A 15,851-nucleotide genomic window follows, 5' to 3' on the forward strand; every position below is an offset into this window, starting at 1 on the left:
CTTCCTTCATATTTAACAAAACACTGGTGTAAATATTATTTTCAAAATGAATTCTAAATATTAAGCTCTTCCGTTCAATTAGTATATTCTACAAATAAAAGCTTCTATTTTACTTCTGTGGCGTCTCGTCGAAGTAATAAGCAAATGCGGATAAGACTGTACGAGATGATTGCGGTCCTCAGGTTGTATACGTAGATAACAGGGGCGGATTGATGATACAGTGGCCCCGTGTGTAAAGTAATGCCTTGAACAAGGGCCTTTTAATCCCAAACAAGAAATATTTATATTTTTGACCTTCACAAGACATTATTGAAATAAATAATTTGAGTTTGACTTTTATTACATAGTTTTTTTTTGTGTAAATTTTTTTAATTTTGATTTGAGGATTAATTATAGCATTGTTAATATCTCTTCTAATAGGCAAATTGATCTGCCTTCTCTGCCGGACACATACTGTAGAATTTTTGGGTCTAAGGCGTGATGGTTTCCTTATAATGTTTTCTTTCACTCTTCGAGCCATTGAAATGTATGTGTGAAGTAAAAGTTAAGTTTATCTACGATCTCCGATATGGCAGCTGTTCTAGATTGGATATATCTTAACCTTTATATCATATTTTTTTTTATATAACGAGCCTGCGGGGCGCCAAAAAGGCAGTCGTCGCAGCCCATAGACACCCATTTTTAGTGGGTGTGTTGCCGGCCTTTAAGCGAGGAGTACGCTCGTATATTGAATTGTTGGAGGTTGTATCTCTCAGGGAAGACCCCGCCGGTAGTCTATTCCACATTTCGCTAGTTCAAAATGAAAATTCAAATAATATCACTACAAACTAGATGTATGCTTAATTAGGTTTAATGTGTTATGGATTTTCATTACAGGCTAGATTGGCTATTTAGTGTGGAATTTAAAATAAAGAAAAGGCCCTGAGGCCCCGACCTGCTTTCTCGTAGTCGACTAAGAGGTAATTCAATAAGCTGGCTGAAATGTTGAAGTATAGTTTATTACTTCGCTCACTGATGTTTCATCCTGCCCCTTATAGGAGCGGGATGGCATTAAAATAGGTTTTTATAGAATTCTTATCGTAGCTCCGCAATCTGAAAGATCACTGGAAATTCTGATTAATGTGGTATATTAATATGTCTTCTTGCATTTAAGAGATATGTATGAATTATTAGGAATAGAATTATCATATTGAATCGACTTATTCAATATACTAGTACATTGTAGTATTGTTATATACAGCAGTATATAAGCAAATTATATATCGTTGTTTAGTGCTTACAAATTATTTCTTTAATTTAAACAAATAAATTAAATTCTGCTGTTTTTTTTTAACTTTAACTTATACTCAATGAATTTGTAAATTTCGATGGAATTATTATCAATTATGCTCTGAAAAACCAGACTTTTTTAATGAGTATAACTTAACAAACACACACACAATACATTTCGATTGGACCTTTAAGTGTCGTCATGATAATGGGTCCTGTAATTTATTCTAGGACGACGAAGAAGAAATGACCAATACAATACGTCATCACTACATAGTATAAAACAAAGTCGCTTTCTCTGTCCCTATATCCCTTTGTATGCTTAAATCTTTGAAACTACGCAACGGATTTTGATCCGTTTTTTTATAGATAGAGTGCTTCAAGAGGAAGGTTTATATGTATAATAACATCCATTAAATAGTGGAGAAGTTTTGTTATTTTTGAGGTTTCTAATGTGATGTCGTAAATAATTACATTATTTCCGCTTACATTGCAAACGCAGGCTGAACTCTACGAGTTTTATCAAAATAATGTACTAAGTATTGTTTTCACATTGAAAAGGTCTACAGAAAAGTCCGTGATGGTATAAGTCTCTTATGGATAACCCACATTTTTATATACAACGATCACAGATTTTCTGTAGTGTATGTAGTATCAGCATTGCACCCGTGCGAAGCCGGGGCGGGTCGCTAGTGTCATATATCATATGTATCTATCATCTTGTCATATATCATATGAATCTACTACCACTTAGAATAAATTGACACTTTTCTTGGCCGCACACCGTCAACCGACGGCGCATTTCGGCGGTGATATTTTTAATTCAGAACGCAAAATTCGTAGACAAACCACACGAGTACATTTAAAGATAATGAGTAAAGGGAAATTGTTAGCGGTGTCGTCTATCCGCGGTTTTCGGCAGGGGGCAACCCCCCCACTCTTTTGTTCTTACGCGTGTGTGTTCTGGGAAGTCGTTAATTTTTCCAACTTCACAGGAAGCTGGCGTCTTCTTTTTTTTGGGAGGGCTCGAGGTCTCAAAATTATATTCAGGTCTAGGTTTTTTTTTGCTCTTGATAGACTGTAGCGTTCGTTAAATACGAAATTTGATACGTCACAGTTTTATTTTGTAGAGGTGATTTAATGGCGTTCGCTAACCATGAATTTATGATTTGTTTTAAAGAACTATGTGGACCTAGCTTCCCACTGAAGTGTTTCCAAACCAATTCCACTTAGCGTTCTTCAAGAAAGTACATACATGAAGTATTACATAAAAAACCTTAACCTAACGATATTAACAACGAATTAATAAAAACGTTTATGTACAATTATATGTTTATTTATTTATTTTATTTATTAACACTTCGTTACTCAATATAAAAATTGAACATAGTTAAATGAAAAGGACAGCAACTAAGGCCGCCTTATCTTCTCTTCCAGGCAACCACTCCGTTTATTTTATTAATGCGGTGCTAAGGTAACTTTTGTACTAATTAAAAATAAATGCTAATAATAATAACGCAAAACGAAAAGGTATAAAAAGTATATTAAACTAAGAGTATAACTTGTGTTACAATAAAACGTTTGTTATGTATTTAGTAATTTTTATTGCGGTGACAAATTATTCATGATTTTTTTAATTAATAATTTTATACTTCAATAATCTCAAAAATCATTAAAAGTTATTTTTCCAAATCTTAAAATTTAAATTGTTTTACACTATGCAACTATGAATCATCACAAATTATGCTCTACCAAAGTGTATTTTTATCGCAAGCGTGATGCACTAAAAAAGTTAAAAGAAGTGTAAATAATACTCAAGGTGTGTGTTTGTTTCGAGGCGAGGGGCGATTGGGGTAAAGAGGAACGCAATTAAAATTATAATTTTTGGCAAACGGCCCGACCCCTGACGTATTTGTATCTTTGAATTGTTAAGCTGTGGGTGTAGTCAGTACTCTGACACATAGTAAATATGTGATATCTCTAAATGTATGATTAAAAAAATATTTCTTCTGGCTAAAAGCCCTGATTTTGTATTGAACGGTGACTTATAATTTTCCTACACTAAGTAATGGGCGACGAGATCTGTAATTAACGAGTATTATTAAAAAAAAAACAGTGGATATACAACCTCTTTAGGTCTCAGATTTCTACTTTTTTCTATTACTTACTTACTTACGCTGTCGACTTTTTTTTTCTAGTACGTATCGGTTTCCTCACGATGTTTTCCTTCACCGTTCGAGCGAATGTTAAATGCGCACATAGAAAGTACATTGGTGCACCGCCAGGGATTGAACCTACAACCTCAGGGGTGAGAGTTGCACGCTGAAGCCACTAGGCCAACACTACTTTAACGAGTAGTATTAGCTCTGCATTTATCTTGCTTCTTGAAGCGTTAACATTATATAGAAATTATTATGTCATCAATTAATGTTAATATATCAAAAAGACAATGCCCAAGCGAGGGAATCCTACTGTGAGTCTTGGTGTACTTTCTATTAAACTAAACATCCTTTTTTTATTATTTAGTATAAAGTTTTTTCTTTATTTTAGTAAAACTGCCGTGAAGTGAGATTCGATTCCACAGGTTTGCTCGACCAGTCTAGCCTCTACTAGTCAGTCCCTTTTAAGTGATTAAAGTCGAGAAGTTTTATATATCGTCAGTAGAAAGAATTACTTTAAATATAGATATATTAATGCAAAGTAAGACTTCCGGAATCCTAGAACTACTTGCATCTACAAATAAATTATTTCCTATATTAAAAAGTGATTATGAAATTAACACATGTGCGAAAATAAATTTGAACCTCGGTGTTCAAAACTTAAATCCCAAACGATGTATCTGGATTGTATATTCTGGATTTGGACACCCCCGAACGTCATTGTAGTGAAGAGAGCACCCTTTACGATTTAAATATTCATTTTAGCTCTTTAATTATACCTCGCCCACATGCGCGTTCTACGTCTTTGTTTCAATTTTTAAAACTGAATTTTTTAAATCCTTTAAGTACAGTGCTTTAATGGAACGCCATAGACTACAAAGAATCCAATTTTTATATGTTGGCAATTACGAAAGTGAACGGGAAAAGCATTAAGTTAAAAATTTAATAGTATTTAAAACAGGTTCGTCATACTTAACATGTCATTGAAAAGCGTCTCGAAATGCCAACTAGCATTTCAAATAGTCATTAGCGAAAGGCAGAATTTACAAACGATTTAAATCCTTTTATTTAAAGGATTTTTAATTTAAGAGCAACTAACTCTTTTGAAGGAATTTGTAATTGGTTGTCATGCGTTATTCATACATGTTCTTTGTTTTATTAAAGTTAAATAAAGCGTCTTTTTAACTGAAAAATACCTTTCATTAAATTATATTTTGTCAAATCTTTTTCATTCAAACATTAAGTTTTAGAATACTGTTTTTCACATTTTTTACTAACACTTGACTTGATGAATAGTCTTTGTAGGATTAAATTTTCTAATTGACCGTATCTTTAATAGAATGGTCATAATTCATTTCATTTCTTTTCTTTATTATTTCTTTTGATGGCATTATAATGTCAACAGTAAAGGGATTTAGTTATAGTCTGTTTAAACTTATAATTGTCATAAACAAAAATCTAATTTGTTTTTTAATATTTTTTCGTCTTTATAATGGAGTCGTTGTAAATCCATAGAAAACTCTGAAAACTATAGTAGGTACAACCTACCAAAATAAAAAGGAAATGGTTAAAAAAAATAGGTTAAAATATAATGTCATTATTTTAAGTATTTAAGTTTGTTATGGAAGAGCTACCGAGGTACCCAGGTATTTTTACTTAAAAGGGTTTCCAAATCTTAAACTTTAAAAAGAAAATATACTTAAAATGAATAAAGACTTCTTATTATTATTATTAACCTAATTGCAAATACGAGTTAATGTTCAGCCATTTTTAGATCTTTTAATGACCTGGCAAGAACCCCTTACATTAAAAAGATAAACGGTGAAAATGTAAAATTAAAATCCGTTCCGCCGTAACTTCGTTGCTGTAGACTGAAAAGACTGAAAAATCTTCGCTCACCTCATGTGCAAATTAGATTTTCTCACCGCCGAGCAAGGTGTATGTAAGTCACTAGCAGTTATCAACTCGCGCTCAACTGAATTTCCTTTCAACTGCCGTAGCAGCTTCTTTAATGTGTAACATAATTCGATTGAAATATTATTCATACCATTTGATGTTCAGTGAATTAATTAGGTCCTACAAGAAAAGAGCGTACCAAGTCCTAAAGGCCGGCAACGCATCCGCAAGCCTTCTGTCATTAAAAGTGTCCATGGGCGGTAGTATCACTTTACATCAGATGATTGCTTGTTTGCCTCCTGTTCTATAGAAAAAATTAAAATAAGTTGTTTCTGGATCAAACTTTAGTAAATAAAGCAGACACATTTCTATTATTCAGTGTTTTGTGTATGGCACATGTTCGTAATCTTGAACAGGGACCAACGTCGCCCATGGACACTCTTAATGTCAGATGGCTCCCGAGTACGTTGCAGTCCCTTTAGGACTTGGTACGTTTTTTAAAAGGACCTTAAGTATTAATTTTTTTTTGCTCGCTGTGGACGCCCTCTGCCCCACCTAGGGGTTATAGGACATAAAGAAGAAGAAGTATTAATTTACAGAACATTAAATTAATTAAAACAATATTTCAATCAAATTATGTTACATATTAAATAATGTTAGATTGGCATGATTTACACGCTCGCGAGTGTGTTGCCGCCCTTTTAAGAACAACACATAATATCTTGAGCCCAAAGTGGAGTTGGTTTTGTGTAAATATTTATTAATATAATTGTGTATCTGTTGCATAAGTATAAGTTAATTAAGCAAATACGTAGCACGTTACTTTTAGTAACAAAATTGTTAGTAACAAAAATTCCAAGTTCAAAAGTAATATCTTATTCCATCTGGTGAGCCTCCTGCCCGTTTGCCCCCTGTTCTATAAAAAAAAAAAAAAAAAAAATATATGTGCGTTTCACATCCATTATTATTCATTTTACGCTGATGCGCTTATCTTATTTCTTTCATAATTACTCCAGCCTCCTTGGCGTGGGGAGAGGGTATATCGTCTTCGGTTTTTGCGGCGTTTGTTTCAAGTTTTTTAGGGGGTAAACCCTTTCCTGAACATGACAGGAATTGGATCATTAAGCAGGCCTAAACTTAATACGTCTCCCTCAAGGGTAAGTCCATGAATAATCTTACATTTTAAATTTATTTTCGCGTTAACATTTTGTTTTGTTTGTTAGAAGTAGACAATGCTCACACTTATACTTATATTTTATTTATTTATAGCCTTATATCAGAATACAAAATATATACAATGACTATTGTTTTTCTTAATCTACGATAACTGCCTTTTTTGGGCGTCCCGCAGGCTCGTTTGAAAAGCCATGTTTACAAAGTTCTACAAGCACCAATTGTAATAAATAAAATAAAATGAATCAGTGGCACTAGAACATTTTTAGGTCTGAGCCTCACATTTCTGTATATGTTCCATAATTAATTCTCAATCTCAGGCTAGTTGGTGATAAGCCTCCTGTGCTTGACAGACACCGTCGTCTTATTGAGACTAATTCAATCCGGTTTCCTCACGATGTTTTCCTTCGCTGTTTGAGAGAATGTTAAATGCAAACATAGATATAAAGACCATTGGTGCAAAGCTGGGGATTGAACCTACGACCTCAGGGATGAAGTACGCTGAAGCCAACACTGCTATCTCTCGTTATTTATTCGTCGCCTATATGTAAGAATGTTTATTATTCAACAATTCATTAGCACTATTTCATGTTTTTAAAGTCAATAAACGAAATAAGCAAATCGCAAACTCAATACAAAATATTGGAAAAACCAGAAAAACCTGCAAAACATCGCTCCATTCATAACTTGATATGAACTCTACCTAATCAATTCAACAAGGAAAATGGGGTAAAACGAACACACGCTTATGGTATACCGTGGAAAATCTACAGTCGGATTGTCGACGAATAATTTATTTGCTTTTTTACCATGTCTGAGACGCAAATGGGTTAGAAAATTGAATGAATGCCTGAAGCGGTGTGTTTTGAATAAGTGTGTGTAACTCGGTTTGCGATACATCTGGTTTTTAAATTGTTTCCTTGTTATTCAAATGGAGTTTTGCTTTTACTTTTACGTAATATCATTGTTTTAATTCTTATTTTTATTATTCTTAATACCTATGATCAAAAGAGTGGCGGAAAGTTTCTTGCCAATTTTTGTTCTTCTTACCCGCTCTACGCCCTTGACTTCTGTGGTAGTCAATGTAATTTACAATAAATTTAATTTTTTTGGCGTTCATAAGTGTACTTGTTTACCTATATGAATAAAGATATTTTTGATTGATCGATCGATTGACAATGAAAACGTGTCATAAAAAATACTTTTGGCTATCACAGGTTTATATCAATAATTGATATAGGTTTTTAATTGGCTAATCAGATACTAATATTGCTAAAATTATAGCAAATGCTATAATATATTCTAAAACATCGTATCTGACAAACCCATTCAAAATCTTCTTTCAAATCCCAGTAAGAAATACATTTCAAAGAATCTCAAAAGAATATTGACAATAATGCTCTTAGCTTCCGTGTTCTAACGATGACATCAAAGGCCACATGTGACTAATGAAAAGTCTGATATCGACGATAGGAAAATTAAAATGTCTAGACTTTCGGAATCCTCGTGATTGATTTACGTTGAAATGTATTTGATGTCTGTACCCAGATGAAAGTAATTTATATGAACACTGTTTAGTGAAACGTTAATTTCTTGAATTCTAATTATCGCATAAATTCATCTTTGAAAAGAGAGCGTTGCAATTCTTAAAAGGTCAGCAACGGAATCGTAGCCGTCTGGCATTGAGAGTGTCCATGGGGGTATCACTTAACATCATGTAAGCCTCCTGCCGTTCATTATTGGTATTTTTTTAAAGCCCCTTTCCCCCTGGTCTATAAAAAATACTAATAATAAAGAACTAACATGTTAATATGATAGTAAATAAACTTATTTTATCTTTATCATGCTGTGTACTAGCTGTGTGTGAAACTGGCTGTGCTCTACAGTTCCACCCACATTCATTCGATCATAGCGTGATGCATTTATTCGATAAACAGATTTAAATGAAGAATTAAATTTTATTTGTTATATTTTGTAGTAGACAACATCTTCTATAAAAGTACTAACACACTTGGTATATTGTCCTTAGGGTCCTACAAGAAAAGTAAGTACCAATTCTTAAAAGGCCGGCAATGCACACGCGAGCCCCCACCATTGGTCCCTTGTTCGATGAATAAATTAATAAGTAACTGTAAGATTGTTCACTTCATGTCATAAACTTTCAAAACGCTTGTGAAACATATTAGCACAAACTATTAAGGACTAATTAGGTAAATTATAATGAATTAAAAATGTTGCCTCCCAATAAAATCGCTCATCGTTTTGGAAAATAAAACTCGTACATGCTATAAAATGAAAGGCTAAGACGTTCTCTTCATTAGCGACAAGAAAAGTGATGTCATTCTGTTGTAGCGGGGGTGTGCTTCCCCCGGCGGCTCCTTCGCGACTGACTTCTACGCGGTTTGCCCCCGTCTCCCCATCCTTCTGGGAGGGGGTGGCCGGCTTTCTCTTTCATTTTTCCTTCGCTCCTCAGCTCATCCAGTTACATCGTTCTTATGTTTTATTTTTAATTAAAGCGTACGCAAGTCGGCGTCTTGCCCCCCCGGGGGGCTTGGGTACATACGCGGTGGGTGTTGATGATTTTTCAATGGGGAGAAAGAGTTCCCTCATTTTCTTAAGAGAAAATTGCGTTTTGTTTTCGAGTAGTCGAAGTCTGTCGTAATCGCTTTTGTTTTGTGAAACTTTGCATGTGAACGCTGGATGCGCCGTAAATTGTAGAAGTTTCTAGAGAATTCGACGGAATAGTTGAGGTGAAAATTGTTTTTTTGTAATTAAATGTTTTACACTTTTCTGACCAATATCAATATTATTGACATAAAATAAACACAACCTTTTTATAAAGGATAACGACAACATGTATTTTAATAATGACTATTGATAATAATAATGACGTGTAACGGATCTTAACCATAACCAAAGATATTCCTTTCTGTTACTTGGACCTTTAACTTTTTTTATACTTAATAATGAGAATAATACAGTATTCTATGACTCAGCTTCAGAGTCGAGCGCTGTCTCGTATATCACTTAATGAATTTTCTTCAGTCTCAGTAGCTCCAGAAAATTCTCGTCTCTCCCGTCTCTGATCAAGATCTCTTTTCAATGCGTATATAACGTCATATACTTAATTTCTGTGAACGCCATATATACAAAAACGAACAGGTTAAATTGGAAGATTACGAAAATTTCTGACATATATGACATTAGAATAAATACATACTTAATACTTGTAGTTATATTGTTTTTATTATTAAAGTTACTGTTAAGTTATAAATGTAAATTTTTTTAGTAAATAGGACTTTCATATTTCTCAAGCTTTTAGTGACTGTACTAATACAATAATAACACAACAAATCTCACATATTCCCATTACCAATATTACAGTAAACAAATAATTCATTACCAACGTAAATTAGACCCGCGGACAAAACATTATCCCTGACTCAAAAGTTAATGTAATGAAAAACAAAGGGCCAAGAAAGGGTGCGTTAAGTTCTACCGAAAAACGGGAATTTGTAAGAAGTTACCCCCACACCCCCGGGGGGTAACTGCCCCCTCGTGTGCGAAAATAAATTGCTAAGAATAATAATTATAATGAAAGCGAAAGAACGTATAAATTAGTAGGGACGCCTCAAGACAGTGATTTTGTGTGCGTGAGTGTTTGTATGTGTGTAATGTAATTAGCAAAGATCTTAACGAGGTCTTTTAATGTTTTCTTATGTTTTGATTACCCCTGTTTTGTATGGGCATTGAAGAATTTAAATTCATCGAAAGACCGTCATACGATGCGTCTTTGTATTTGAGTTATCTTTTGCCTGTACCAACGATTCGCAGCGATAACTAATAGTATTTTACGTAAATATCAATTATATCGTAAATTATTCACAGACTAATACATTTAATATAAAAATAAACGTCGCGCTTAACTAGAGAAATAGATAGATTTTGAAAGATATTTAAATGTTTATGCATAAAATAGTGGTTTTTTTTTAATTTTTGAATAAATAATTCAACTACAGATAAAAGAAAATATTATAAATTAATATCTTGGCTTAACAAAAGAACACACAAACAGAATCGAATGTTAAAACGCAAGGTTCTACTATTACTAACTGTTTAAGTTTAAAAATGTTTTTTCCTATATAATAACATAACAGTCTCAATCTATAGAAATAAAAATTAATATGGTAAGCGCAAAACTCGAAGACTGCTAGCCAAATTCGAGTAATTACCTCTGAGATAAGTTGCTATGAAGACCAAATTTGGAGAAAAAAATAAGTAATATGATTTAATGCATTGGTCTTTACTTCGGTCAAGAAAACAATCTATATGGGATAAAATAAAACTATCCATATAGTTTACGGAGGCAGCTAGTATGGGAAATAAAAAAGAAATACATCATAACAGAAGCGCCTTATATTGACAAACAAATTCATATTAAACTAAGCGACAACACAAATAAACAGAAATATTAATGGGTACACATGTGACATACCAATGAGCACAAAGGTACATCTTAAAAGGCCGACAACGCACATGAGCCCTCTGGCATTGAGAGTCCTTGGCCTTTATTTAGATCAGGTGACCACTTGATGTATGGAGACCATGTTTGTTCCTGTTCAATAAAAAAGTATGGACAAAACAAAGACCGCCAAAATATTCCAATACAGTGTGTATGTATCATCTATTCCTTCTGCACCATATTAAAATCCTTCTACAAACTTAGATCTAAGCGCACATAAATTCAATTCCATGGTAGATCTGATTTTCCTTACCTCATTAGCACGATGTTATGAAGTCTAATGGACACTCCGACCAGTTAAGTGGAGTGCTAAGCTCTTCAATGGGGGAATAATTTTAAAATCATTTCCCATCGCTTGTGACAATGTTTATAGAGGATTCTTGATTTTTCTGGAACGTCTTATAAATTATATGATTTATATTGATGATATTATAATCAGTCGTTCCTATTTTCATTTAATGGTTAGTAGTTACTATGTAGACTCGAGAAATTTTGAATAATTCAAGTGGATTACTAACTAAAAACTAAAAATTATTTTTATATTGGATTTTGATCATAAAATTTAATACAGTTAAATAAATATTTTATGTGTATATGAAGTTACAATTTTGGATACGCCCTTTTCAATGATCGTATCACTGGGGACTACCAGAGATCACATTATCGTAAATACCATAATATCATCTTGGTATTAGAATATTAAACATTTAAACATTCGAATTTCAAAAACAATGATTTAAAATCTTTACACACATATGTCTATTTTTAAAAGTTAAAAGTCAAAATAAATGTACACTTTAGTACACTTATGAACGTCAATAATACGGCCATATATACAGCGATAAACAATCGATACTGTACATAGTCACAACCCCAATACATACTTCCCCAAGACGCGAACGGGGGGGAATAAAAAAAAAACTAATTAAAAAAGCAATCAAGGTTTTCTTGACGGCGCTCACGTTCGCCCATATCGTCTTACCACCCTCCACCCTTTTGGGGAGGTCGGAGATTTACGTAACACGTTTAAAGTGTGTTTTGATGAAGTAATCATCCCATTTCCCCACCACGCTCAAGAATTTTGCGGTACTGGCTTGACTTTTTCACTACGGGCAATTCGTTTGCAATTATTTTAATTATGTGTAATTGTTGGAATTAGCGAAGTAATAGTTGTGTGTGCAATTAACGTTTTATATTTATGAAGTTATTTTGGCTGCGTTTAAACGAATTGCTGAGTCGTCGACATAAAATTTTAATAAAAAATAATTTCAACTGTTACTAATAATTTTACGGTTTTTACTCTGGGCGCGATTTCCGCCGGAAAAGATTTTGTTCCGGGATCTTAGATACAGAAAACTAATCTTAAACTCCTTAATAAAATATTATCAATGATGTTAGGACGTGTTTTCCATTTACCAATTAATTCAAACTCAAAAAATCATTTATTCATGTAGGTTCATAATGTACACGTCAAAAAAGAAATATACATTGAATGCTTCTAATTTTACATTTACTTACAGTTCTCAAATCAAGGGCGTAGAACGTAAGAGAAAAACTGGCAATAAGCTAACCGCCACTCTTTTTTTTAAATCACCAAGTTCAATAAAATAGTGGTGATTATGCGACTCCAAATAAAATTAATTTAATATAATTAAAGTAAATAATTTTATAGTAATATATAATAAATATTCCTTTTATCACTGTTTAATTAATTGAACATTTTAAAGCTTGGAATGCTTTGAGATATAAAAAACAAAAGAAATTTATGTATATTACAAAAAATACAATTTGTCTATAATCAATGTGACCTGAAAACAGAATAAATTTTCTTTTTAACAAGTCAAAGTAAATAATTTATTCAATAAAATATATGAATCCGTGCAATTGTTCACATAATAAAGTAATTGGAATTCCTTCTGTCCTTTAGTATCTTTGTCCTAGATAGAAGTGGCAAGATATGATTTGATAAAGAGTTTTTAGAAAAATGAATCTTATTGGGTGCAAATAGAGTTCACAGTGACTCGTAAAGAGAGTCGGTTTATTAAAATACTGTGGCCGTACAGGTACAGAGGTGGAAATAAAAACGAGCCAAAGCAGTTACTTTTATGAGGGCGCGAATAAGATGTTTCGGACTCCGTCTAAAGAATGAGGTGGTGGGTGACGCGTACACTCAAATGAAAAAGCGCGGCAGTGGACGAAGAACGCCTGTTAAAAATATTTCACAATTCCTTCAATTTACCACAAGGTTATAATACTATTACAGTGTATATAACGAATTATAAGGATTCCTTTGCAATATCTTATTCTTTTATATCAAAATATATCTGAACCGTACAGTGTGAATTCAGTCAATTTCAAGTTTTAGGTTTATCCAGTTTTTTTTTAGTTTTAATACAAATCTTTGTAACATTATCAGTGATTCTGATTTCGAAATTCAATATTTACTTGCCGATATAATTTACACACACTGTCATTAGCGCCATAGATATTGGGCTTAAGATAAATTTGAAATCCAGTAAAATGCCATTTCCTCAGTCCGTAGAAATGGGTAAAGTACCCGCATTTTGTATTCTTATGGTCCATTCAATTAATAATTTATTTAATCCCAACGTTATACTTGTATGTAGGAAACTTATTGATATAAAAATTAAACCACAAACATAATAAAACAGGATGTTTTCTTCCCAAAATCTAAACATTTTTATAACTTGTAATAATCATATTCGTTCTCATATAAACTGGAACAGAATAGACGCATGCAAAACGTTACGTTCTTCCGACAGTTATAGCATTCAGTGTACATCCGTTATATGGAAATAATAAAATGCCGTTCCCGAGTCGTAACAAGCATCGTTGGAACAAAGCGGGTGCTCGCTCAAATAATTTGTATCAATTTGTAAAAATGCACCTCCCCTTGCGACCTCCTCTGGCCTCTTATCTAAGTACTTAATAATTACTAGTGATTTACTTTTGCAAGCTTGAACAAGTATGTATTTTACCTGAAAATTGTATGTACTTTTTAGAAAATGTTCTTTGTTATGTATGCTATTTATTTTGATTGATATCAATGGTTTGATTCCCAGCTGTTCACCAATGGACTAGCTTTCATATTATTTTTGCATATAGGCAATTGAGAGTGTCCATGGGCGGCGGTATCACTTAACATCAGGTGAGCCTCCTGGCCGTTTGCCCCCGGTTATATAAAAAAAAAATGCGCATTAACATTGGCTCAAACGGTGATCCTTCAGCGCTGATCAATCATCGTGAGGAAACCAGCTCGCAGTAGACCCAATGGCACCGGAACCTGATCACATATATAAAACTAAGAAAGGTTGTAGTGCCACTGAAGTTATTTAATTTTTTGGTTAATTGATGTATTTTTGGGGACTCGCTTCCTTATTTTTGTTTTTCCAAGCGAGGTCAACAACCTTACTCATTTGATACACTTCAAGCCAAACTATTATTATACTCAGATTTTATTGTCTTTTACTGTAAAATTATATAATATACAAAATATCAATAACTGTAATATTTTGTTGTTCAATAAATTTAATTGTCTATGACATCTTCTACGATATAGTATATATATATATATATATAGCGCTCATAACATATGTTTAAAGTTTAGTAGCTAATAGATGATCTTTGTAAAGCAGTCTGAATTTATTGACCATGCCTTCAGGTAGTTGCCAGTTTTGTATGAAATACTGCCAAAATAAGTTTATAATAGCGACATCTGTCATTGAGTAGGAAGTATTCAATTCGTTTCGTTGGAAAGACTTTTGAGATACCTAGATTTTTATACGTGTTTAAATACATATTCATCATGTTTAGATATAGTGAAATTATATGAAGTTTTTACCGTAACTCAGTGGTAACCATCCAAATTTTAAAGGTGAAAATCATATTTTTTTAAATATAAACAGCAAACGGGAACGAGGCTCATCTGATGTTCATTAAATGACACTGTCAATAGCAGTGGCCTGGCGAGTGCGTTGCCGCCCTTTTAAAAGTTGATGCGCTCTTTTATTGAAAGCCCCTAAGTTAAAGAAAAAAAACACTGCAACACATCTGTGCCCGTACAAATTGTGAATTATCAATACAAGTATATAGAATGTCTTATGAAATCGAAGACCATTTCTATAAACACAACCTTTAGATTAATACAGGTCTGAGACAAATGCTGTTTCAGTACGGTCGCAATTTTTATACAAAAACATTTGCATTGATAATCAGATGATTATTTAGATGCTATGTGAAATGCCCTGTTTCATTACGATGACCTAATCAATCGAACCATTCTTTCCCATAGTTGTGATGTAAAGCAGATAGGTCCTTGTCAGATTACATGCTACTTTTTTAAAGCTATCTTTTATAACTAAATCAAAGTTAGGAATTAAGTATTGAAATTTAGAAAGCGTTGATCTTTCCTGGCTTATCAGCGTACGAGCCGTTTGGTCAAACATGGTTTTATTTATATATATATATATATACTATTTATATTTATATGTTTAGGCATTTGAACTAGCAAAGCGTGGAATGAACTGGATAACTTGCCTGGGTGACAAACAACGGTTTAAAAAAGTATACTCCTCCCTCAAAGGCCGGCAACGCAAGCGCTAAAATGTGACCCCATGCTCCGATGTCTGTCGCTTATAGAAAAAATATATCGGCGATTTATCAAGGACAAAGGCTGAATACCTACCTGACAAAACAGAGAGTAATTGTATAATAGTATAAAAATATAACACATTCGTCATATCAAATGCTAGCTTTTGATAGTCTAGCTGTCTGTCAGTTGGAGGTTTTAATTTGTAATCTGAGCGATTATA

Source organism: Pieris rapae, chromosome 21 (genome assembly GCF_905147795.1).
Source record: "Pieris rapae chromosome 21, ilPieRapa1.1, whole genome shotgun sequence".
In the NCBI taxonomy this organism is placed as follows: Eukaryota; Metazoa; Arthropoda; class Insecta; order Lepidoptera; family Pieridae; genus Pieris; species Pieris rapae.